Source organism: Oncorhynchus mykiss, chromosome 20, assembly GCF_057628025.1.
Source record: "Oncorhynchus mykiss isolate SJ-2025 chromosome 20, ASM5762802v1, whole genome shotgun sequence".
Classification (NCBI taxonomy): Eukaryota; Metazoa; Chordata; class Actinopteri; order Salmoniformes; family Salmonidae; genus Oncorhynchus; species Oncorhynchus mykiss.
In genome coordinates this window covers 14,530,512-14,558,338 of record NC_143041.1, presented here as the reverse complement: position 1 = coordinate 14,558,338, position 27,827 = coordinate 14,530,512, and the positions used below count along the sequence as shown (strand labels likewise).

The 27,827-nt window shown below is 40.1% G+C and overlaps 1 protein-coding gene and 1 long non-coding RNA gene across 5 annotated transcripts in view; both read left to right on the top strand.

The window, feature by feature from the left end:
- The window catches only part of LOC110498737 (carbonic anhydrase-related protein 10), a 318,800-nt gene that overhangs the window by 197,468 nt on the left and 93,505 nt on the right, over window positions 1-27,827 (top strand). The gene's annotated exons all lie outside the window — the stretch shown is intronic.
- LOC149974402 (uncharacterized) lies at window positions 13,529-14,100 on the top strand. Its single transcript, XR_016489343.1, has 2 exons — window positions 13,529-13,669; window positions 14,038-14,100. It is a non-coding gene; the product is annotated as an uncharacterized LOC149974402 (long non-coding RNA).

Here is a 27,827-nt window from a genome sequence, read left to right as displayed (position 1 = left end):
ACAGCTGAAGGTAACGATATAACACAACATATTAGATCAACTGGAATGACACTCTCACTTACGGTTGCACAAAAAGAGCTTAGCGAAAACCACACCCCCAGATATTCAAACGACCAACCCTACGTTGTATTATCACTAAAATATAAAATAACCCTTTTCTGAACTGCAAAGAACCATTGAAGGGGTTCTTCGAGTCATTATGGATCCACATAGAACTATCACCCTTACCAAAGAACCCCTGAGGAACCCTCTTTTCTAAGTGTGTATCGCTAGTTGTTTTTACAACTGTAAGAATTCTTCACTGCACCTGATGGGAAATATAGATGTTTTAAATATGTTGCTTTGGGTCAGTGGCTCTTATCACAGAGACATTTTTGGTGGTGGTGTGGTGTTCATGTGTATTGAGATATGTTGTTTGCACCTTGTTTTTGAAGCACTGTATGTTATGTATGCTATGGAAGAAAGATATCGTTTCTGAGTAATCAATTAAAAACCACCAGCACCTACTACATTTATCACCCCCTGAAAATGTAATACTTTCTTCAATACTGTTCAATTATGGACTGAACAAGACACTGACCACTATTCCTGTATGTTCATCTCTCAATAAAAAAAAAGCATGAGTGGAAACAGAAACAGTTTACACTTTAAAAGTTTTAGTTGCGTTTTCCTAATATTGACCAATAAAGCCCATGTGGATTCAGAGATGGAGTTAAAGGTATTTCATTCTGGGAGGAAAGAGAAGCATTTTTCCAGCCCCTAGTCTACTGTACTGTACGGCTGACTGGTTCTATGATTTAGAGAATGTGGTTATAGAAGCAGCTACTGTACAGTAGCACTCGTAACAATGTCAATTATATACATTGACTCACACAGATACTAAACATAATGTACGGATCATTGGCGCCACTTCAAAGCATTCATCCATAACACTTCCTGCATGAATCATTTAGTGTGCGCGTGTGTGTGTGTGTGTGTGTGTGTGTGTGTAATTCATATAGGAGTTGAAGCACTCGGGGCACAGTTGGAATAATCTATTCTGTTTCAACATGGGCTTGGTTTCTTTTTTAGCGCTCATTAAAGTAAACATGTTATTCCCTCTTCTCTTTCAATTACGCCTACATGACCAACTAATACCAGGTAAGCAGGACATCAGGAGATAACTTATAAATTATTTTATTCAAGAATAAATGGATATGTATCATACATTTCAAAAGTCCAAAAATGGATGCAGCAACTGCTGTTTGACCCTGTAACTCTTATATTTACCATTTGGAATGAATGCCTAAACTTAACCTTCAAAATTTGCCTTCGGAAAGTATTCTGACCCATCGACTTTTTCCACATTTAGTTCAATTTCAACATTATTCTAAAATGGATTAAATAAATAAAAATCCTCACCAATCTAAACACAGTACCCAATAATGAAAAAGTCTAAAGTTTTTTAAAATGTTTGCAAATGTATTAAATATAAAATCCAGAAATACCTCTGGGAAAAGCCAGGGAAAATGCAGAGCGCCAAATTCAAATAAATTACTATAATCAAACTTTCATTAAATCACACATGCAAGACAGCAAATTAAAGCTACACTTGTTGTGAATGCAGCCAACATGTCAGATTTCAAAAAGGCTTTTCGGCGAAAGCAAACGATGCTATTATCTGAGGATAGCACCTCTGTAAACAAAGAGAGGAAGCATATTTCAACCCTGCAGGCGCGAAACAAGATGCAGAAATAAAAATATAATTAATGCCTTACCTTTGACGAGGTTCTTTTGCTGGCACTCCAATATGTCCCATAAACATCACAAATGGTCCTTTTGTTCGATTAATTGCGTCGATATATATCCAAAATGTCAATTTATTTGCCGTTTTTAATCAAGAACACCGTTTCCAACTTGCTCAATGTGACTACAAAATACCTCAAAAGTTACCTATAAACTTTGCCAAAATATTTCAAACTACTTTTGTAATACAACTTTAGGTAATTTTTTTAACGTAAATAATCAATAAAATTGAAAACGGGATGATCTGTGTTCAAGACAGGAAGAAAACAAACTGAAGCATGCTTTCTGGTCATGCGCATCTATCTAACAGTACACTTCAAGTGACCCTCGTTCAAGATGGCCGTACTTCTTCATTACACAAAGGAATAACCTCAACCATACTGGTTCCCAGTTGGGAACCAACCCTCCCACGTTCAGCTGGAACGGTGGCGCATGGAACGCAAAAATATTCTTAGAAATATTTAACCTCCACACATTAACAAGTCCAATAGCTCAAATGAAAGATAAACACCTTGTTCATCTAGCCAGATAGTCAGATTTCTAAAATGTTTTACGGCGAAAACATAGCACATATATATGTCAAACCACCACCAGACACAGCTCATTTGAATAGCCAAAACATGCAATCAACAAACGCAGGATTAAAAAATAAATCATTCACTAACCTTTTGAAAATCTTCATCAGATGACAGTAATAGGACATGTTACACAGTACATTTTTTTTTTCAATAATATGCCATTTATATCCATAAATGTCCATTTACATTGAGTTCATGTTCAGAAATTACTCAAACATGTCCGCAGGAAATCTAGGTAGCGCGGCAAGATAACGTAAATAGACATCATAAACTTTGACTAAATATACATGTTCTACATATAGTTAGAAAGATACACTGCTTCTTTATGCAATCGCTTTGTTACATTTATTTTTAACGTTACAGAAATCGCACACTATTCAATATTCTGATACGGCGCTCAGATATAAGCTACATTTCTCCGTAATGTTGGAGTCAACAGAAACACAGATTTCAGCATAAATATTCCCTTACCTTCGATGGTCTTCGTTCAGAATGTTCTGGAAGGCTTCATACTTACCCAATACATCGTTTGGTTTCAAGTCTTGCGTCTTTGTATTAGCTACTGCTAATAACTTAAGCTGAAATGCACCCAAAATGTCCTCTGGTCCGGAAAAGTTGCGCATCAAAACTTCAAAATTACATATTATATGTCGACTAAACAGGTCAAACTAAGTGCAGAAGCAAGCTTTATGATGTTTTAAACACACAAAACAAATTTCAATTCAACCGGTCATCGTTAGCTCTTCCCAGGAGTGCTGGAACAAAGGAATGACCCGGACCAATTCGCGCCCCAACGCACAACATATTTTCTCATGGCACACACTAATTTCACTCCCATAGGGCCAATTCTCGCGCGATTTGAACGATTAAAAGCTCTACTGAATGAGGACATCTAGTGGAAGACATAGAAAGTCTCCCCAGATTCATAACTTGTTGGGAAGGGTGGGGGCGATGACGTCAAAGTTGCTCCAACTTTCATGACCACAAAAACTAGTTTGGAAGAATGCCTGCCCTGTGAGTTCTGCTATACTTACAGACATAATTCCAACGGTTTTAGAAGCTTTAGAGTGTTTTCTATCCAATAATAATTATTATATGCATATATTAGCAATTTTTGACACATTTTTTTTTAGGTTTACTAGGGGTACCCAATTCCTCCAAAGGGGGCATAAGTCAGCCATATCCTCAACAGGCTTTAGGCATCTGATTTTGCAGTAAGATTCTGAGAGCTTGTTGCGAATACAGGCTTAGGTACTGTGCCTTCGGAAAGTATTCTGACCCATCGACTTTTTCCACATTTAGTTAAATTTCAACATTATTCTAAAATGGATTAAATAAATAAAAATCCTCACCAATCTAAACACAGTACCCAATAATGAAAAAGTCTAAAGTTTTTTAAAATGTTTGCAAATGTATTAAATATAAAATCCAGAAATACCTCTGGGAAAAGCCAGGGAAAATGCAGAGCGCCAAATTCAAATAAATTACTATAATCAAACTTTCATTAAATCACACATGCAAGACAGCAAATTAAAGCTACACTTGTTGTGAATGCAGCCAACATGTCAGATTTCAAAAAGGCTTTTCGGCGAAAGCAAACGATGCTATTATCTGAGGATAGCACCTCTGTAAACAAAGAGAGGAAGCATATTTCAACCCTGCAGGCGTTAAACAAGACGCAGAAATAAAAATATAATTAATGCCTTACCTTTGACGAGGTTCTTTTGTTGGCACTCCAATATGTCCCATAAACATCACAAATGGTCCTTTTGTTCAATTAATTGCGTCGATATATATCCAAAATATCCATTTATTTGGCGTTTTTAATCAAGAACACCGTTTCCAACTTGCTCAATGTGACTACAAAATATCTCAAAAGTTACCTATAAACTTTGCCAAAACATTTCAAACTACTTTTGTAATACAACTTTAGGTAATTTTTTTAACGTAAATAATCAATAAAATTGAAAACGGGATGATCTGTGTTCAAGACAGGAAGAAAACAAACTGAAGCATGCTTTCTGGTCATGCGCATCTATCTAACAGTACACTTCAAGTGACCCTCGTTCAAGATGGCCGTACTTCTTCATTACACAAAGGAATAACCTCAACCAATTTCTAAAGACTGTTGACATCCAGTGGAAGTGATAGGAACTGCAACAAGGTTCCTTAGAAATCTGGATTCCCAATAAAAATTCATTGAAAAGAGAGTGACCTCAAAAATAAAACAATCTGAATGGTTTGCCCTCTGGGTTTCGCCTGCTAAATAAGTTCTGTTACACTCGCAGACATGATTCAAACAGTTTTAGAGACTTCAGAGTGTTTCTGTCCAAATCTACTAATAATATGCATATCTTATCTTCTGGCGATGAGTAGCAGGCAGTTGAATTTGGGCATGCATTTCATCCGGACGTGAAAATACTGCCCCGTCACCAATAAGTTATTTACATAACTATTCAGACTCTTCGCTATGGGACTTAAAATTGAGCTTAGTTGCATCTTGTTTCCATTGATCATCCTTGAGATTTTTCTACAACTTGATTTGAGTCCACCTGTGGTAAATTCAATACATTTGACATGACTTGGAAAGGCACACACCTGTCTACATAAGGTACCACAGTTGACAGTACATGTCAGATCAAAAACTAAGCCATGAGATCGAAGGAATTGTCCGTAGACGTCCGAGACAGGATTGTGTCGAGGCACAGATCTGGGGAAGGGTACCAAAACATTTCTGCAGCATTGAAGGTCCCCAAGAACACAGTGGCCTCCATCATTCTTAAATGGAAGAAGTTGGGAACCACCAAGACTCTTCCTAGAGCTGGCCGCCCAGCCAAACTGAGCAATCGGGGGAGGAGGTACTTGGTCAGGGAGGTGACCAAGAACCCAACAGAGCTCCAGAGTTCATCTGTGGTGATGGGAGAACCTTCCAGAAGGACAACCATATCTGCAGCACTCCACCAATCAGGCCTTTATGGTAGAGTGGCCAGACAGAATCCACTCCTCGGTAAAAGGCACATGAAAATCCACTTGGAGTTTGCCAAAAGGCACCTAAAGACTCTCAGACCATGAGAAACAAGATTCTTTGGTCAGATGAAACCAAGATTCATCTCTTTGGCCGGGAAGAGTGGCTTCGGGACAAGTCTCTGAATGTCCTTGAATGGACTTGAACCCGATCGGACATCTCCAGAGAGACCTAAAAACAGCTGTGCAGCAACTCTCTCTCTCTCTCTTTCTCTCTCTCTGTATCTCTCTCATCCCACTATTTCACTCTCTCTATTCATTGTCTATATCTATCTCTCTCTTGCTTTCTCTCTGTATTATGTGGTGTTGTCATGCTTACACACACACACACACACACACACACGCAGTCTCCCACCACCAACCCATTGACTGTAATGTGAATCACCCCCAGTCAGACCCTGAGAAGGTTGTGAAGAGGAGCTGAGGTGAATAGAGTTGCAGTTCTCTTGCAACTCTGAAAGGAAAGTCATTAGAGGGTGAGATGCACCCAGGTGCACTCCAGTCTTCAATGTCTAACCACGCACAGCCCACGCATGGCTCTCTGTGTGTGTGTGTGTGTGTGTGTGTGTGTGTGTGTGTGTGTGTGTGTGTGTGTACTCCTGCACATTGACTCGGTACTGGCATCTTTCTAACCCTGGCAGTCATTCTGATTGCAGATTGTGGGTGAATAAAAGTTCTAATTGTAGTCTATCCTCACTCAGGCTGGATTCAAGTAGGAATTAGATAACACTTCGCAAGCAAGCAGATTGTGACTTGTTGCTGGAATGCTGGTCACTCTTGTCCAAAACACAGTGAAGGCTGGTCACCACTGAAAACACAATGAAGTCTGGTCACCAGGAAAAACACAATGCATGCTGCTCACCAGCGAAAATACAACAAAGGCTGAGTTTTGTTTGAACATTTGCTACTTTGCTGAATGGTTTGTACTGAAAGACATATTTCCCCAAAACGTTCTTCTACGTTCTTGAACAGACTTTTAGGTAGGTTTGCTCCCGTGTGGTGAGGTGTGGCTCACCACAAGCAAAGAGTGATGTATTTTAGTAATGTTACGTTTGATACCGGCGCTCCGAGGCATGTGTCGAAATCGCTAAGCAGTGTACTTCGAAGCGGTGTGCCAATGCCTGTATCCCTTTATCAGAAGCACGTAATCAATGACGTCCGGCGTTTCATCGAACAACCACCTGATTGGTTTGTGTTTGGCTTCGATAGAAGACAGAATGGCTACGCTGCCCACATGCTATGGCAATAATAATTTGGATGCCCTACATTCTTTTGACCAGCAGGTGCCACTAGTGTACACTGTGGTGATCAAAGCCTTGAGCAAAGAACATATTTTCTACACAATTGACTGGAAATCCTCAATGCTTCAGGAAGCTTAGTTTCCCCATCATTAAAGTATTTAAAGGGCAGTGGTCATGCTGACAGCGTTCCACAACCCAACACCTCCCCGTAGGGATGTAACGATTAACTGATATGCATTGGTCCCCGGTTCAAATGTTTAAGATGTGAGCGTATCGTTCTGCACGATTCAAACGTTACTAATTGCCGGTTCACTCATAGTTTTTACTCATATGGTTTTATTCCAAAAATACCTCTTATCTGGTGTGTCTGAATTGATGCCTCCTCTCCTTCAGTTCAGTAGACTATCAAAATTGTATGCGTGTAACTGTGTATTACTGTCAGATAACAACAGTGAACACAGTGCGGGAGACACAGCTGAATAGCATAGCGCTACATACAATAAATATTACTATAAATATTTATATTCATGGAATCACAAGTGCAATATAGGAAAACACAGCTTAGCCTTTTGTTAATCCACCTGTTGTGTCAGATTTTGAAATTATGCTTTACAGCAAAAGCAATCCAAGCGTTTGTGTAAGTTTATCGAAAATCAGAAAAGCAATAAAATGTATCGATTATCTTTGATGATCTTCGGATGTTTTCACTCACGAGACTCCCAGTTACACAATAAATGTTCCGTTTGTTCCATAAAGATTATTTTTATATCCAAAATACCTCCGTTTGTTTGGCGCGTTATATTCAGAAATCCACAGGCTCGAGCAGTCACGACAACACAGACGAAAATTCCAAATAGTGTCCGTAATGTCCACAGAAACATGTCAAAACTTTTTTATAATCAATCCGCAGGTTGTTTTTAAAATATATAATCGATAATATATCAACCGGCACTGTCTCTTTTTCAGTAAGAGAGGGAGAGTCAATGGCTGCCCCACTGTGCAAGCAAAACTCATGTGAACACTACCCAATGTTATCTTTCTTGCTCATTTTTCAAAATAAAAGCCTGAAACTATGTCTAAAGACTGTTGACACCTTGAGGAAGCGATAGGAAAAGGAATCTGGTTGATATCCCTCTAAATGGTAAGGCAGGCTATGGAACATGGAGCTTTCAAAATAGAAGCCACTTTCTAGTTTGATTTTCCTCGGGTTTTCGCCTGCAATATCAGTTCTGTTATACTCACAGACAATATTTTGACAGTTTTGGAAACTTTAGAGTGTTTTCTAGTATTTTCTATATGCATACTCTAGCATCTGGGCCTGAGAAATAGGCCGTTTACTTTGGGAACGTTATTTTTCCAAACATAAAAATAGTGCCCCCTAGCTGAAAGAGGTTAACAGTCTGATGTAAACATTCTGTCGCAAACACAGGCCTCATGTGTACCTCGCCTCCTTCTATAGATACGTTTGCACATATATCATTACATCTAACCCATAACACAATGGTCACTACTCCTAATATAAACATACTAAAACATCCTCAAATCAATTAGTCAATATACATCAGTCCCTCCTCTGGAACATTGATCACTCCTATGTTCCACGACACCTAAAACCATATTGACTTGAAAAGGAAAGAGAAAAATGACATGTTTAATAATTCCCACCACCCTTGATGCAACTGAGACTGGAGAAAGAACCATCCATCCGTTCAGTTCTATGCCCATGTGATGCTGGTCTCCATGCCATCTCCTTCATTTTCATCTTTAGGTGTTATCGCAAGATAGACTATGAACCTTGTGTGCAATTAATTGTACCGTATCATCCAGAAATATATACTGTATGTATTGATACGATTTAACATAAAAATTCTGATGACATAGTAAAACAAAAAATGCAGAAAAACTTCATGGTTGATGCAAGCTATCATCCAGTGAGTTATCTAATAAACTCCCTGTCTGAGTACACTTAAAGATAAGGTTTCTAGAGTCTCCCTAGGCCCAATGCATTTGAGCAGTGCACCTACCCCTCACAGTTTGAGAGCAACTCTCTCTCGCTGTATCCGAATCATAACTAAAACATTTGATAAATTATCAAACCCAAATTTAGAATGACAGTCCTTAGTGATTTACTTTGAGTCTATCACTCGAATTCAAGCTTCTCAACCTAGCACACATCATCACGGTTAGAATGTACATTTATAAACAGGACCTTTTATTGTCGGTAATAACTCTTCTCATTACAGCCCTCCTTTGTCCTGTCGCGAGTGGCATGGTAATGAAAGATCGGTATGTCAATGCATTCTTAGTCTAAATTGTTCTCAGTGTGTAGACCTTCCTCAATACCACCCCCCCTCCTGGCACAATCCTCCTTCCCAACGGCACATATGTAACTCTTGCCTGTCACATTTGATGGCCCTTGGTAATGTCCCAATTTCAATACAAAGTAATCCGTTTTTCCCACGTACACAAGTCTCTCACCAGAGCCTCTACCACCATTCTGCCAGGTCCATTTCTCCCACTGGGTTTCTGTACATCACTTCGAGATATCAGCTGATGTAAGAAGGGCTTTATAAATACATTTGATTTGATTTAATGGCTCGGACTCAGATAGCTGTGTTAAAAGTCACTGTTGCATTGTCCGCCTTTGTCACTCATTCTTCAGCAAGTTAGGGAGGGTTTTGAGGTTCACACACACTGTTTGTTGTCAAATTATTCCTACCATGCATTACGACATCTGACGTCACCCTCCATGATAACCTCAAGAGAGGACAGATCAAAATAATGAAATAACATCATCAAAGGTAAGAGATTTAATCTATTGCTTTTCTGACTTTTTGGCTGCTAGGTGTTTGTCATATTTTGTCTACTGAGAGAGATGTTCTTACATATCGCTTGTTATGCTTTCCCCAAAAAGCTGTATTGAAATCTGACACGCCAGGTGGATTAACAACAAGCTAAGCTGTGTTTTGAATATATTACACTTGTGATTTCATGAAAATTAAATATGTTTAGTAATTTAATTTGAATTTGGCGCTCTGCAATTCAGCGGGTGTTGATGAAAATGATCCCGCTAACGGGATGGGTGCGTCAAGAAGTTAAAATAGTGTCTGTGAGTAGAACAGAACTGATTTGGCAGGCGAAAAACTTTTTGTTGTTTTTGTTTTTGTAGTTTTATATTCAATGCCATTACAGTTGACTTAGGACTCAATTTGCAGTTCCTATGCCTTCCACTAGATGTCAACAGTCTTTAGAAATAGTTTCAGGCTTGTATTCTTATGAATGGGGGAGTAAGACCAGTCTGAATGAGTGGACCCTGACGTGTCATAGAGCTTTTTCATGCACAATCCCAAGAGAGTGCATTTCTTGTTTACCTTTTATATTGACAACGTTATTGTCCGGTTAAAATATTATCGATCATTTAGGCTAAAAACAACCTGAGGTTTGAATATAAACATCGTTTGACATGTTTGTATGAACTTTACGGAAACAATTTAGATGTGTTTTGTCTGCCTGTTTTGACTGCGTTTGAGCCTGTGGATTACTGAAGAAAATTCCAGAAAATGATTTCATGGCTTTAGAAGCTTCTGATAGGCTAATTGACATAATTTGAGTCAATTGGAGGTGTACCTGTGTACCTCAAACTCAGTGCCTCTGCTTGACATCATGGGAAAAACAAAAGAAATCACCCAAGACCTCCACAAGGTCAAATATTTTAGACCTCCACAAGCTTGGTACATCCTTGGGATCAAATTCCAAACGCCTGAAGGTACCACATTCTTCTAGACAAACAATAGTACGCCGGTATAAACACCATGGAAGCACCAGCCATCATACCGCTCAAGAAGGAGACATATTCTGTCTTTTAGAGATGAACGTACCTTGGTGCGAAAAGCGCAAATCATTCCCAGAACAACGGCAAAGGACCTTGTGAAGATGCTGTAGGAAACAGGTACAAAAGTATATATATCTACAGTAAAACGAGTCCTTTATCGACATAACCTGAAAGGCTGCACAGCAGGGAAGAAGCCACTGCTCCAAAACCGCCATAAAAAAAAGCCAGACTACGGTTTGCAACTGCACATGAGGACAAAGATCGTACTTTTTGGAGAAATGTCCTCTGGTCTCATGAAATAAAAATAGAACTCTTTGGCCATATTGATCATCGTTATGTTTGGAGGAAAAGGGGGGAGGCTTGCAAGCCGAAGAACACCATCCCAACACTGAAGCACGGAGGTGGCAGCATCATGTTGTGGGGGTGCTTTGCTGCAGGAGGGTCTGGTGCACTTCACAAAATATGGCATTATGAGGGGGGGAAATTATATGGATATATTGAAGCAATATCTCAAGACATATCAGTCAGGAAGCTAAAGCTTGGTTGCAAATGGGTCTTCCAAATGGACAAGGACCCCAAGCATACTTCCAAAGTTTTGTCAAAATTGCTGAAATACAACAAAGTCAAGGTATTGGAGTGGCCATCACAAAGCCCTGACCTCAATCGTATAGAAAATGTGTGGGTAGAACTGAAAAAGCGGGCGGGAGCAAGGAGGCCTACAAACCTGACTCAGTTACACCAGCTCTGTCAGGAGGAATGGGCCAAAATTCACCCAACTAATTGTGGCAAGCTTGTGGAAGGCTACCTGAAATGTTTGACCCAAGTTAAACTATTAAAGGCCATGCTACCAAATATTAATTGAGTGTATGTAAACTTATGACCAACTGGGAATGTGATGAAATAAATAAAAGCTGAAATAAATCCTTCTTTCTACTATTATTCTCACATTTCACATTCTGAAAATAAAGTGGTTATCCTAACTGACCTATGACAGGGAATGTTTACTAGGATTAAATGTCAGGAATTGTGAAAAACTGAGTTAAAATGTATTTGGCTAAGGTACAGTGCCTTGCGAAAGTATTCGGCCCCCTTGAACTTTGCGACCTTTTGCCGCATTTCAGACTTCAAACATAAAGATATAAAACTGTATTTTTTTGTGAAGAATCAACAACAAGTGGGACACAATCATGAAGTGGAACGACATTTATTGGCTATTTGAAACTTTTTTAACAAATCAAAAACTGAAAAATTGGGCGTGCAAAATTATTCAGCCCCTTTACTTTCAGTGCAGCAAACTCTCTCCAGAAGTTCAGTGAGGATCTTTGAATGATCCAATGTTGACCTAAATGACTAATGATGATAAATACAATCCACCTGTGTGTAATCAAGTCTCCGTATAAATGCACCTGCACTGTGATAGTCTCAGATGTCCGTTAAAAGCGCAGAGAGCATCATGAAGAACAAGGAACACACCAGGCAGGTCCGAGATACTGTTGTGAAGAAGTTTAAAGCCGGATTTGGATACAAAAAGATTTCCCACGCTTTAAACATCCCAAGGAGCACTGTGCAAGCGATAATATTGAAATGGAAGGAGTATCAGACCACTGCAAATCTACCAAGACCTGGCCGTCCCTCTAAACTTTCAGCTCATACAAGGAGAAGACTTATCAGAGATGCAGCCAAGAGGCCCATGATCACTCTGGATGAACTGCAGAGATCTACAGCTGAGGTGGGAGACTCTGTCCATAGGACAACAATCAGTCGTATATTGCACAAATCTGGCCTTTATGGAAGAGTGGCAAGAAGAAAGCCATTTCTTAAAGATATCCATAAAAAGTGTTGTTTAAAGTTTGCCACAAGCCACCTGGGAGACACACCAAACATGTGGAAGAAGGTGCTCTGGTCAGATGAAACCAAAATTGAACTTTTTGGCAACAATGCAAAACGTTATGTTTGGCGTAAAAGCAACACAGCTCATCACCCTGAACACACCATCCACCCTGTCAAGCATGGTGGTGGCAGCATCATGGTTTGGGCCTGCTTTTCTTCAGCAGGGACAGGGAAGATGGTTAAAATTGATGGGAAGATGGATGGAGCCAAAAACAGGGCCATTCTGGAAGAAAACCTGATGGAGTCTGCAAAAGACCTGAGACTGGGACGGAGATTTGTCTTCCAACAAGACAATGATCCAAAACATAAAGCAAAATCTACAATGGAATGGTTCAAAAATAAACATATCCAGGTGTTAGAATGGCCAAGTTAAAGTCCAGACCTGAGTCCAATTGAGAATCTGTGGAAAGAACTGAAAACTGCTGTTCACAAATGCTCTCCATCCAACCTCACTGAGCTCGAGCTGTTTTGCACGGAGGAATGGGAAAAAATGTCAGTCTCTCGATGTGCAAAACTGATAGAGACATACCCCAAGCGACTTACAGCTGTAATCGCAGCAAAAGGTGGCGCTACACAGTATTAACTTAAAGCTCTAGGGGCGCTATTTCATTTTTGGATAAAAAACGTTCCCGTTTTAAGCGCGATATTTTGTCACGAAAAGATGCTCGACTATGCATATTCTTGACAGTTTTGGAAAGAAAACACTCTGAAGTTTCAGAATCTGCAAAGATTTTGTCTGTAAGTGCCCCAGAACTCATTCTACAGGCGAAACCAAGATGATGCATCACCCAGGAATTAGCAGAATTTCTGAAGCTCTGTTTTCCATTCTCTCCTTATATGGCTGTGATTGCGCAACGAATGAGCCTACACTTTCTGTCGTTCGCCCAAGGTCTTAGCAGCATTGTGACGTATTTGTAGGCATATCATTGGAAGATTGACCATAAGAGACTACATTTTCCAAGTGTCCGCCTGGTGTCCTGCGTCGAATTCGGTGCGCAATTGCCAGCTGCTTCCACTTTACCATTTGATTCAGGGGAGAAAGCATGTGTCCAAGAACGATGTATCAATGAAGAGATATGTGAAAAACACCTTGATGATTGATTCTAAACAACGTTTGCCATGTTTTCAGTCGATATTATGGAGTTAATTTGGAAAAAAGTTTGCGTTTTGAGGACTGAATTTATGGATTTTTTTTGGTAGCCAAATGTGATGTATAAAACGGAGCTATTTCTAATACACAAGGAATCTTTTTGGAAAAACTGAGCATCTGCTATCTAACTGAGAGTATCCTCATTGAAAACATCAGAAGTTCTTCAAAGGTAAATGATTTTATTTGAAGGCTTTTATGTTTTTGTTAATGTTGCGTGCTGGATGCTAACGCTAATGCTAACGCTAAATGCTAACGCGAAATGCTAACTCTAGCTAGCTACTTTTACACAAATTATTGTTTTCCTATGGTTGAGAAGCATATTTTGAAAATCTGAGATGACAGTGTTGTTTACAAAAGGCTAAGCTTGAGAGATGGCATATTTATTTCATTTCATTTGCGATTTTCATAAATAGTTAACGTTGTGTTATGCTAATGAGCTTGCTGATAGATTTACACAATCCTGGATACAGGGGTTTTTTCATAGCTAAACGTGACGCAGAAAACGGAGCGATTTGTCCTAAACAAATAATCTTTCAGGAAAAACTGAACATTTGCTATCTGAGAGTCTCCTCATTGAAAACATCTGAAGTTCTTCAAAGGTAAATGATTTTTTTGAATGCTTTTCTGTTTTTTTGTGTAAATGTTGCCAGCTGAATGCTAATGCTAAATGCTACGTTAGCCATCAATACTGTTACACAAATGCTTGTTTTGCAATGGTTGAGAAGCATATTTTGAAAATCTGAGATGACAGTGTTGTTAACAAAAGGCTAAGCTTGAGAGCTAGCATATTTATTTCATTTCATTTGCGATTTTCATGAATAGTTAACGTTGCGTTATGGTAATGAGCTTGAGTCTGTATTCACGAACCCGGATCCGGGATGGGGAGATCAGAAAGGTTAAGGAATAATTTTGCACGCCCAATTTTTCAGTTTTTGATTTGTTAAAAAAGTTTGAAATATCCAATAAATGTCGTTCCACTTCATGATTGTGTTCCACTTGTTGTTGATTCTTCACAAAAAAATACAGTTTTATATCTTTATGTTTGAAGCTTGAAATGTGGCAAAAGGTCGCAAAGTTCAAGGGGGCCGAATACTTTCGCAAGGCACTGTATATGTAAACCTCCGACTTCAACTGTAATTTTCATTTGTTACCTCTTTAGAATCTATCCCCCTGGCATTTTGCCTTGATTCTTCAACCCAAAATTATTTTTCCTGTGGCAAATTTAGCAAATTTCTCATCACAAGGAATCCTAGATATTTGATGCCTAGCATCCATTAAAAAGTTGTGTAAGACGTGGACGTCTTCCTTCACATAGAAACTGTAATCTCTATGAAGCACTATTGATTGAACCGAGACCATACACCGCTTGGTGAAAGTTTCCTGTCCCGCTACTTTCAGGAGGATTTGTTGCTGCTCTTTTGAAAAAGAGGCAAACGCTTGCATGGCAGCATTTCCTCCGAATGCAGCAGGCTCCATTCCCACTCTACACTCATTCGTTCAATGCCCAACGGCCCCACATCTAAAACAGGGATCTATCTCCCTGTGCTTTGATGTTTTTTCGCTATGTTTCTTTGTCTTACCTTGGCCATTGTAGTTATTGACTTTCCCTTTGGCTGTATTAACCCCTCTCACGTCTGCGAAGTGTGCAGAGTTATTTTCCACTCTCAAAGCATCCTGCTCTATTTCATCCACTACCCCCCGCAATTGCTTTTTGATCACAGGTTTCAAACCTGCCATCAAAGCCGGACGTACAAATTCTATCAATGTACTCACGTACCCAGTCTTTTTGCAGCTGAGTACATCTACTAATTTAGTTTTTATTGGTTATACAGTACTCTTCTGTTGATGAAACGCCGACATCAAAACATTTGTATATTGAGCTTGCGATTTCTCATTGATTTAATTGTGCCATACCACAACAGCATCTCTTGATTTGATTTGATTGGAATTTTCCATCAGCAGGGAAATGCTGACCAAATTTGATCCAGTTTGATAAATCTTTCCCATATTCGAGCCGAATTGGTAGAACGCTTGTGCGCTTCTTTCAGCACCTCTATAGCTCTATTAAACTTCTCTTCGTCTAGCCCCGCTTTATCGGGAGCATCTTGTCCGCCGGTCAATGTTTGAATAATTATTATTCAGACGCTTCCCCGGACGGTGTCCACGGTGTTTAGATTTCTTCACTCCCATCTCTAGTACACACATTCTATTAACTCTTTTCCAAGGTAGCGCTACTCACTTCCCCGGAGAATAGTTAGGGTATTTGTGCCTATTAATTGGTCACGGCACTTAATACCTTGTATTAGAACCTATACTATAGCGTCTGCAAATGTATTACTGGAGAATGCAGATGACCTAATGTCTTATTCCAGTGTTGCGCCTCAAATATCACTGTTGTTGATAATAAACATTACCAAAATTATTCACACTTGTCTTCCTATTTCCACATAATCTGTCATGGTTTCCCCTCCCCATAGGGCATAAACCAACCTCTCTCCTTATTGTTACTGCTAATACACATAATGCATACAGTGTTCGAATATCTTAATGCTTTTTTTTTAACCGTGCATGTGGCTTACCTTCAGAATGTATTGGCAACCTTCTTATTATTATCCACATACACTCTACTGCCTCACTGTCACTGCAGCTGCAGCTGGGACTTTCGTCCCTCTTACAGATCTCGCAGGGGAATACCCCCACTAAGGACCTATCCTATACGGAGCCTATCCTACGCTGTAAAGGACCTATCCTATCCTACACTGTAATGTCACTTATGGCTCTCGCAGAGATAAACCTCCACTTGGGGCCTATCCTAAAAGGAACCCACCCTACACCTTATATCAGCTTGGATCTTGCAGAGGAAAACCTCCACTCGGGACCTATCCTTAAAATAACGTACCCTACACCATATTTTACCTGGATCACACAGAGGAAAACCTCCACTCTGGACCTATCCTTAAAGGAACCTACCCTACACCATATTTTACCTGGATCTCGCAGAGGAAAACCTCCACTCGGGACCTATCCTTAACTTCTCTGGGATATGTGGGACGCTAGCGTCGCTAACAGCCAGTGAAACTGCAGGGCGCCAAATTCAAAACAACAGAAATCCCATAATTAAAATTCCTCAAACATACAAGTATTATACACCATTTTAAAGATAAAGTTCTTGTTAATCCAGCCACTTTGTCTGATTAAAAAAAGGCTTTACATTGAAAGCACACCTTGCGATTATGTTAGGTCAGCGCCTAGCCACAGAAAACCATACAGCCATTTTCCAAGGAGAGGTGTCACAATTATGTTAGGTCAGCGCCTAGCCACCTCAGATTTACCACTTCCTGGTTGGATTTTTTCTCAGGTGTTTGCCTGCCATATAAGTTCTGTTATACTCACAGACATCATTCAAACAGTTTTAGAAACTTCAGAGCTTTTTCCATCCACATCTACTAATTATATGCATATTCTAGCTTTTGGGCCTGAGTAGTAGGCAGTTTACTTTGGGCACCTTATTCATCCAAGCTACTCAATACTGCCCCCATTCCCAAAGAAGTTAAAGGAACCTACCCTACACCATATTTTACCTGGATCTCACAGAGGAAAACCTCCACTCTGGACCTATCCTTAAAGGAACCTACCCTACACTATATATTTACGACCGGTCGTTACTCAATGGACCTACTGAATAAACTCAGGCTTTCTAGGTCCATATCCTATAATTGTTCAGCCTACGATTCTCATCTCCCCAAGATGTCAAAATGAGTGGAAACAGGTTTAGGAACTGTGCCTACCTTGTTTGTTGCCAGCTCCTGCTCCACTGATCTGGACTCTCTGGTTTGACTATAAATCGTGGTGAACCCTGCTTGCAGTGCTAGCTGTTAGGTTCTAAATGAACCTAGTAAAACTTACAGACAATTAAAAAAGCTTAAACCTAGTTCCTTCGCCCATTGTGTCAATACAACTGCATCAGACAGAGACATGATTCCACCACTGGTTGTATATATACTCAAATTTGGGGTGGAATCTCCTCCTTCTCTCTAACCATTACATCTTCTAATGGTTGCTAGGCAGGAAATTAAGTGATGCGGGCAATAAACTGTTCATTCTCCCTTCACGTGACCTGACCTGACCTCGACCACCTTTCTCACTAATCAACAGCTCTCCACCCTTATCAGCACCTGCCACATGTGATAGTCATTCCTGCCCTCAGTACATTCCAAGCTAAAATACATCCACATTATACATTACCCTCTTTTCCTCAGTTTAGGACTAAGTATATTTCAAGCATATTTCAAGTCAAGAAATCAGAACCCAATAATGGCCAACATTTCACTCTTAAATGGGAGTTGAATTTCTCTCACTTCAGCTAAAAAAACGGTTGCCATGTTTTTCCAAAATATTTTTGAATGTCTGCTATCCAGAATCCTTGGGTCGTCCCTACCCCATTGAAATTACCATTTAAAATGGTTAAGGTAAGGGTAAGGTTAGGATTAGGTAAGGGTTAAGGTTAGGGTAGAGTTTAGGGAAGGGACATTCCAATGATCCTTTAAAGCACTGACCATTTTAGAATGGCAGACTAAAGTGATTGTATGACCAATAGCTGTGCTCTGATTTGAGGATTTCTAAACATTGCTCTGCAATATTGCCCCAAAACATTGCCAATGTATCATGGCCTTAACACAGTGTTTCCCAGACATTACATCAATGTCTCCTCCAGGACGATAGTCTGTAGTGAATATATTGAACTCCTCTTCCTAGCTTCCTGCTACAGTATCTCCTCTCTCTCCCTTTTTCTCACTCTGCATTCAGGCCATCGCCGCAGCATGACGGCATGATACAATCCTGCAGCTAACACTAGAAAGGTTAAACGCTTCCCTCTTCTCCTTCCTTTTCAATCATTGTTTGTTTTTGAGTGGCGTTCCCTCACTCACTCACTCAGTCAACCAGTCACTCAGGGTAGCATGCAACCAGGCCAGTTATTTCTGAGTGGTGTGAGTGGCTAGGTCTATCGCAGTGTTATGATAGGCTATTACCACCCCTTGATTCTGTGACGGAAAGCTGGATGACGATACACAGGATAGGCCACCACACCACTTAAGTAACAAAATGTCATATGGAGGGAGGGAGAGACGGAATGAGGGAGGTAGAGGGAGGGAGGAAGGAAGGAAAGGAGCGAGGGAGGGGGGAGATTATTTACATTACATTACATTTCAAGCTATACACTTCTCTCAAGTTTAGATAAGGCCTAACTTACTTATAAGCTTGCATGTCTGCTTATGAGTGATGTAAGCGATAGACGGCTGTTTTTATCATTTTACGAGTATGCTGTTCTCTTAGGTGTACCCTGTGATGCCTGTTCAGAACTGATATCTAGATTCATTCCACATTATGAACTAATTAATCTGGCCACAGATGGCCTTGGGCTGGTGGCAATATTGCCTTTCTTTCCCTCCTTTTCAATTTTTACAGTTGGTCTTAATCCTTCTGAGCCTTCCCTCCATGGCGAGGACAGATAATGAGCTAATTTATCAGAGGTATGGAGAAGAAAGCCCTCTCTCTTTAAGGCATCTGTTTTCAACTTTCAGGAAGAAGACATGTTTTCACACAGAAATTGCTTTTTGAGTCCTGATAGTGTTAATCCTCTGGAACAGTTATTTTAAAACACCAGACGCATCTGCCTCCTCTAACTCCTCTCCACTCGCCACTGAGTGCAAAATCCATTAAAAGTTGGAAATGTGCTTGTAATGGCATTCAAAGTGAATGTGTGGCCTCAGTCTGCCTCTGTTAATCCCTAAGGACTTCTCCTACTCTTTCACACAACAAAAATATGTTTCCTCAAGGGTTCTTTGGGAATGGTGATGAGTTCTATGTGGAACCATAATGACTCTAAGAACACTTTGAGCCCTTCAATTGGTCTTTGCAGTTCACCAAAGGGTGTTGCTCTTTTAGTGATAATTTAAATGTAGCGGCAGCTGCTCAATATAATATTTTTGGGTGTGGTTTGTGCTCGGTCCTTTTTGTGCAACCTTGAGTGAGAGTGTACTTCCAGTTTATCTAATCTGTTGTGCCTTTACATGTTGTTTATGACTAGGGTGTCTTGAGTGATGGGGAAACAAAGCTTCCTGAAGCATTGAGGCTTGACAGCCAAATGGTTTACTACTTTTCAAAAACTGAATCTGTGGCACTATTTAGGATGCCTAAAACAGAAGCTTGTACTATATTAAATAAAACAAATTATTTGAGCAACAGAGCAGAAAGTCTTGTTTCACAAAGATATCTAAATAATGTGCCTTCAACGGGATTCAACTTCATACCCTCACATCACTGAATTTATTATAGTTTCCTACTCCTATTTTGTAAGTATGGTGTCCAGTAGAGGTCGGTGTTTGAAATCAGCTTGGAATCAAAGGAAGCACCGGGACCACGTCGAAATCAGTGGGAATCTCGCATTTTGTGATACAAGGCTTGAAAAGGCACGTGATCAAACCAAGATTTGGACGTCATTGATGAGGTACTTCTGATAAAATGGTACGAGCATCAGCACACTGCTTCAAAGTTAGCAGATGCAACATCACTACTTTATTCAACACGGTGTACACTAGTGGCACCTGCTGGTCAAAATAATTTAGAGCAGTCAAATTATTATAGATGACGTCCCACACGCCGTAGCGCATGTACGGCGTAGACTTTTTGTCATCTAGAAAAGCCAAAACCAAACTAATCAGGTAGTTCTTCAACGAAACAAAGCTTCTGACATCATTGATCACGTGCTTCTGATAAAGGGATACCGTCATCGACACACTGCTTTGAAGTGTACTGCTTAGCGATTTTGAAGCATGCCTTTGGAGCTCTGGTATTAAACGTAACATCACTAGTATCACTAGTGTCTTGTGACTCACATATGGCCTTTGAGAACTGTCAGCGGTTCTCAATTCTCTCCTCAGCGACCCACAGCTTTTCCAGAGCTATCACACCTGATTCAACTTGTCAATGAACATAATAATAACACCTATGGAATTGTATCGATATAATATGGCTAACCAGAATATATTCTTTCAAAAGGATCAACAAAGAACATTTGAGAAAGGAGATTGAGAAAGGGTATTTATAGAACCATTCTCTATAAAGGTTATATAAATAACCAGAGAAGATGTGTGTGAGAGGAGATGTGTGTGTAAGAATGCTGGTTTGTTACTAATGAAGTGTGTGTGTGTGCGTGTGCGTGTGTGATGATACATACAAAAAATAAATGGTTATATATAGTTCTAAATAAGGGTTATTTGGCTTTGTAGCGGAACAATTTTTTTGTGCCATATAGAAACCTTTTTGAATGTTTTTTACAGGTTCTTTATGAGCATAGTTCTTTATAGAACCATCAAAAAAAGGTTATATATAGCACCAAAAAGGGATCCGTTATGGTTACAATCCAAAGAACCCTTACACACACACATCCTCTTACACACATCCCCTCTGTCTTTCTCACATACACAGTAAGTTATGACAAATCTTCTCTACCTTATGCACACACATCATCTGTAACACTATCCCTGCCAGCTCTCTCTGGATGGCGGGCTCAGATCAACAAAGAGGCGAGACACAAAGAGCTTCTCAACTCAACAGTAAAGCTGAGTGATGGGGAGTAGAGGATAGATCAATACCAGGGAGGGTTAGAGGGAGGGGGATCAACAGAGCTGTGGATGGAGGGATGGACCCGCGCCCCGCAGCACTTAATACACACATCTGTAACTCCTCTGGACAAAGGAGGGCATGGGAAGCCCTGTGGTATCAGTTTATAGGCTCTGGATATGATAGTGTAGATAGATACTATCGTCTGTGTGAGGGTTTATGGGTGTGTGTGTTTGTTCGTGGATGTGTGCGTGCGTGTAGGGACATCCCATGTAATATTCAGCAGGACGAGGGCCTCAGTTGCAGCGGTTGGAATAGAGGTGTCTGCCCTCATCACCCAGGGTGCCTGCCGGGGAAAGACTACTGCCATAACCACTTTAGTTTACACACTATTACACTCCTCTCCTGGCTCCTCTCCTCTTTATTCTATTCCTTTGTCTAATGTCCTACCTTCCCCTTTCCTTTCTGTTATGCTGTCTTCTCTTTCCTTCTTGTCCTGCCACGACCCCCCCCCCCCCCCCCGCCCTTCTTCTCTTCTCCTCTCGTCTCCCTCAAATCTTTCACTTGATCCTGCGAGAAATCACAATGTTGCAGTCTGCTGCTATTCTTCTGCACATCAAAGCACTCTGATTGAACCTGGCTGAACTGCAACACTACCCAGCCATTACTATCAGAACCTATTATTTACCTTTGCATCATCTTCCTCACAGGTTCAGTTTGTAGGGAAAGAGAAAGTTACTCAGTCTCAACACTCCCCCCTACTGATGAGGAGTGGGAAGGCAGAATAAAACAGTTAAATTGAAGTCGACAAAGTCAGATGAATAGTGTCAAGTGGGGCAGTGGTGTCAAGTAGTTAATGTTTCCCCCGCACCGGTCACAGAGCTGAACCCTGCAGTGTGTGCGTGTGTGTGTGTGTGTGCACCCACCACAGCGTCAAACATCTGGGTGTCTTTTGAAGTACCCAGGTGTGTGGCAAATAACAGCTGCACTCCTTCCCTCTCTCATTCCCTCCTCATATCCACGATGTTGGGAAGATGGAGGGAGATGACAAGCAAAAATCCCCCTGTGCTCTGCACCATGTTTTTCATTTTTTCCACATTCCGTTTTTCCCTCTTATTTGATTTCATTATGCTTCATCACATCACACACACAAGTCTTATGAAGGCAGGAGGTGAAGAGCAGATGGGCTCAGTGGGTAGATAAAATGCTAACATTCTTCAGACACAATCAACGGGATGAGAGGAGAAGTGTCTGGTTATGCATGTGTGTCTGTGTGTGTTTGCATACCTGCATGTGTATGTGTGTGCATGTCTAGGCACATACTGTATGTGTACCTGTGCTCGTAAACACTCATGCGTGTGTTTTCATGTGAGTTCTGTCATGCATGCTGCCCTGTCAAAGTGATGGCGCTGTACAGGATGGCTGCTGTTTTGCAAGCTCCAACCCAACTTTGCTATTTTGTGATTATTTTGTTGATTATTTTTACTTTATTTTCACAAAATGTATCTGCTTTTATTTCTTACAACTGACAAAAAAGTTTGAACATCAGATTGGCAGTTACTTACCTCAATTCCGGCTTCAACTTCAACTCATCTGCCCTGGGCTCGTTCTGTAACTCCGACCCCATTTTTGGGCTTCTCAAGATGAACGCTGGCATTACAGAAACAAGAGAGGTGGGATCCTAGCGGGATTAAGCTGGACAGGAAAACTGTCCAGCTCTTCCCTCCATTCTACTGGCCCTCCAGTCCCTTGATCATGAAGATGGGTGAACTCTGATCGCGGATTTGCTACAAACGGGACTCTCGAAACTGCAACATTCTCTGCTTTTCTGAATCATGGCTCAGACAACTCGATGGATTCTTCATTCACCATGTGGACAGGACAGTTAAGTCCGGAAAATACAGGGGGAGGGATTTGCTTCTTCTTCAACTGGTGTGCTGACCTCGAGCACGGTGGAAGTGTCGACCCATTGCTCACCCATCTTGGAATACCTAATGGTCAAATGCCGACCCTTCTACCTCCCAAAGGAGTTTTCAGCTGTTACCGTGACTGTTGTATACATTCCACCACAGGACAAGAAAAATAACAAGCTGGCACTTAACAAACTGTACGAGGCTATAAACCAGTAGGTTTACCAAATTTAATTCGGAGGCTGCTTTTCTGGTTGCTGGCGATTTTAATTCCGTGCCATTAAGATACTTGATGCCCAACTTCCATCAACACGTCTCCTTCACCACCAGGGCAATGAAGTTCTAGACCACTGTTATTCTACCCACAAGCAAGCATACAAGCTCAAACAGGAAGTTGTTGTGACTTTAAAAAGTCACCAGAGTCAGAGATTATGCTACAGGTCTACTTTGCTTGCACTGATTGGAATATGTTTAGTGACTGCGCCGATATCATCGACGAGCTAACCACCACTGTCACATAATTGCAAAAGGGTTTTATAATGACCAATTAGCCTTTTAAAATGATAAACTTGGATTTGCTAACACAACTTTCCATTGAAACACAGGAGTGATGGTTGCTGATAATGGGCCTCTGTATGCCTATGTAAATATTCCATAAAAAAAATCTGCCGTTTCAAGCTACAATAGTCTTTTACAACATTAGCAATGTCTACACTGTATTTCTGATCAATTTTACATTATTTTAATGGACAAAAAATGTGCTTTTCTTTCGAAAACAAGGACATTTCTAAGTGACCCCAGACTTTTGAATGGGAGTGTATTTCTATGTCTGTAACTCCTGTATCCCGGCACATTGTAAATATGGTACTGAAACTCACTGACCCTGTACACTGAGTGTACAAAACATTAGTAACACCTTCCTGATATTGAGTTGCACCACCTTTTGCCCTCAGAACAGCCTCAATTTGTCGGGCCATGGACTTCAAGATGTCAAAAGCATTCCACAGGGATGCTGGCCCATGTTGACTCCAATGTTTCCCATAGTTGTTTCAAGTTGGCTGGATGTCCTTTGGGTGGTGGACCATTCTTGATACACATGGTAAACTGTTAAGCGTGAAAAACCCAGCAGCGGTGCAGTTCTTGACACACTCAAACTGGTGTGCCTGACAACTACTAACATACCCCATTAAAAGGCACATACGTCTTTTGTCTTGCCCATTCACCTTCTGAATGGCACACATACACAATACATGTCTCAATTGTCTCAAGGCTTAAAAATCCTTTCACCTGTCTCCTCCCCTTCCTCTACACTGATTGAAGTGGATTTAACAAGTGACATCAATAAGGGATCATAGCTTCCACCTAGATTCACCTGGTCAGTCTGTCAAAATCCTAATGTTGTGCTCGCTCAGTGTACACTTACCTTCTCATGTTCTTCTTATTTCTTATTTTTGTTTATAATGTGTTTTTGTTCTACCTTATGTTATTTTTAGTATTACATTATTACGTTATTGATTACTGCATTGTTGGGTTTAGAGCTTGAATGGAAGGCACTTCACTGTACTTGTGCACGTGACATTCAAACTTAAAACATACATGTGTTTGCGTCTGCATACAACACATGTGTGTATGTGCCTGAGAGAGGGTAAGGGAAACACAACACATGTCCCTCTAGCATCCAGCGGGGAATAGTAAGGTCCCTTTTTCCCCTCTATCCTCTCTATGCAGAACGATGCAGCAAATCCTCTAATTTGCCAATCAACGGCAGCATAATTACACTCTAAGATATGCTCCGCTGGGCAAAATGGCTTCTGTCTTCTGCTCGAGTGCCGCAAATAAAACCATGAAGTGAGGAGGCTAGCTAACAAATGAAAGCCTTTCTTGATGAATCAGGGACGCCTCAGTTGTCTGGTTTTGGTAATGAAAGAGGAGATTAATGACAATGTGGAAACGCTTGTGTCCCTTGTCAAGGCTTATCACTAATAGGGAGATATAGGAGATGCACTACTGGTCAAAAGTTTTCGAAATCCTACTCATTCAAGGGTTTTTCTTTATTTTACATTTTTTTCTACATTGTAGAATAATAGTGAAGGCATCAAAACTCTGAATTAACACATATGGAATCATGTATTAACCCCAAAAAAGTCTTAAGCAAATCAAAAATATATTTTATATTTGAGGTTCTTCAAAGTAGCCACCCTTTGCCTTGAAAGCTTTGCACACTCTTGGCATTGTCTCAACCAGCTTCATGAGGTAGTCACCTGGAATGCATTTCAATTAAAGAGTTTGAGCCAATTAGTTGTGTTGTGACAAGGTATACAGAAGATAGCCTTATTTGGTTAAAGACCAAGTCCATAGTATGGCGAGAAAGTCCATCATTATTTTAAGACATAAAGGTCAGTCAATGCAGAAAATGTCACGAACTTTGAACGTTTCTTCAAATGTAGTCGCAAAAACCATCAAGCGCTATGATGAAACTGGCTCTCATGAGGACCGCCACAGAAATGGAAGACTTAGAGTTACCTCTGCTGCAGAGGATAAGTTCATTAGAGCCTCAGAAATTGCATCCCAAAAAATGCTTCAGAGTTCAAGTAACAGACACATCTCAACATCAACTGTTCAGAGGAGACTGTGTGAATCAGGCCTTCATGGTCGAATTGCTACAAAAAAAACACTACTAAAGGACACCAATAATAAGAAGAGACTTTCTTGGGCCAAGTGTAACGGTCGTCGGTGGAAGAAGGTGAGGACCAAAGTGCAGCGTGGTACTTGTTCATGTTATTTATTTAAACTGAACACTATCAAACTAAGAAACAAAAAGCACAACCGAAACAGCTCCGTCAGGTGCAACCCACACTAAACAGAAAATATAATCACCCACAACTCAAGGGTGAAAACAGGCTGCCTAAGTATGGTTCTCAATCAGGGACAACAAACACAGAAATACCAAATCATAGAAAAAAGAACACAGACTACCCACCCAACTCACGCCCTGACCATACTAAAACAAAGACATAACAAAAGAACTAAGGTCAGAATGTGACACCAAGAAACACAAGCAATGGACATTAGACCGGTGGAAATTTGTCCTTTGGTCTGGAGTCCAAATTGGAGATTTTTGGTTGCTACAGGTTTATATTCAAATATCAATGTATGACTACTACTTTATAATGTTAATAAAGACATAAACATAATACATTCAAGTAAGAACAAATGTTGGATTGACGTTTAACTATTAATTAATTATAACTTGCAAAAATTCTACTTTAGATTGCAGAACACAAATAAATTAAGTTATATTTACTCAACAACCTTATATTTGCTAACATTACGAAAAACATTAAGTGAAAAATACATTTTATGGACATCTGAGTTCGTTACAGTTATAAGATTTTAGTTCTGCTGACTGTTGGAGTTGTGCTGGGCAATATATCGAATACATTTTATTAATTATATTTATCTTTTTGCCCGATATTCCAAATGCCTGTATCGAAGAATCAAGTTTTTTTTCTCATTTTTATGGGCATTTATGTCCGCTTGTTCTCATGTTGTCTTGTTGGCTCTTGTCTCGTTAGCTCCTTCTGTGTGTGCACCTACCATTTCCACCAGCGATATGTATATAATGACGAGGTGTTCATGTCTCTGCCCTAACAATGGGGGTCATTGTAATAGAGGAGAAGTTGGCCTTTTGAACCATACCCTGTTTATGTTTTAACTCCTCAAATTTCAAGCAGAGCAGACACTACTAAAATGAATGTACCAATAAACAGTACTTCTGGATAATTAATGCTCAGTTTGTCGCGTGTCGCTAGCACCATTTTAGTCAAATAAATATTGTTATACTAGCTGTTTAGTCTGTGTTTTATAAATGTGCAATAAGTATAAACAATTGCATAAGGAATTAGAAACTCGTTCTCATTCTGAGAAATAAGGTAGGTCCTCTTGATTTCAACATCTGAACAAAGTGGACAGGCTAGCATGCTGTTTTTATCAGTTGGCGAAGGACAGAAGGTTGTGTTCATAACAATTCAACTGTTTTGCCTTGTTAGCTGAGTTCAGAGCTTGTGAAATTGTATCTAGATCCAAGTTGGCTGAACTTGAAATATAAATATTAGCTGGCAACTTACTAGCACGTGGGCTTGTGCTTGAGAGGTTGTTTATGAGATCAGTGTTCATTTTCTATAATGCCTGCTACATTACTAGTGAATGTGCGTTATGCATTGTTCTGGTTAAATTTGTAGCAAAAGGTCATTTTTAAAAACAGACCTGAAAGCCAGAGCAGTGATTATTGCAAAAAAAGCAGGTGCAACTATTTTGATTAAATAATGTAATTATTAGTGAGTCTTATGGTTGTGGAAGGAATATATTCAGCCGAGGTATGATTACACAAGCTGAATTCATTATATTATTGATATCTGTTTTAAATGCAGTGGATTTGACCTTTAATTGTACGACAAAGCTTATTTAGAGAAAACATAAACAAAATATAGATAGATATTGTGAATCGCACAGAAAAAAATCAAGAGATGAGTTTTAGGCCACATATCGCCCAGCCCTACGTTGGAGATGTTTGAGTAGCCATTACTCAAAATCTTTAATGAGTTAAGCAGTTATGTTTACTGACTATGTGTACTGACTTTCAGAGCTGCTCAACCTTCATTTGTACCAAGGTCCATCTCCTCTTCCTACTCCTTTCTCTTCTTTATTTTCTCCCTTTTGTATCTTCTTTTGTAACATAATGTTTTATCTTCAGTCTGACAGTCCTTTCGTTATCCATCCTCTCTTTCTTTTCCT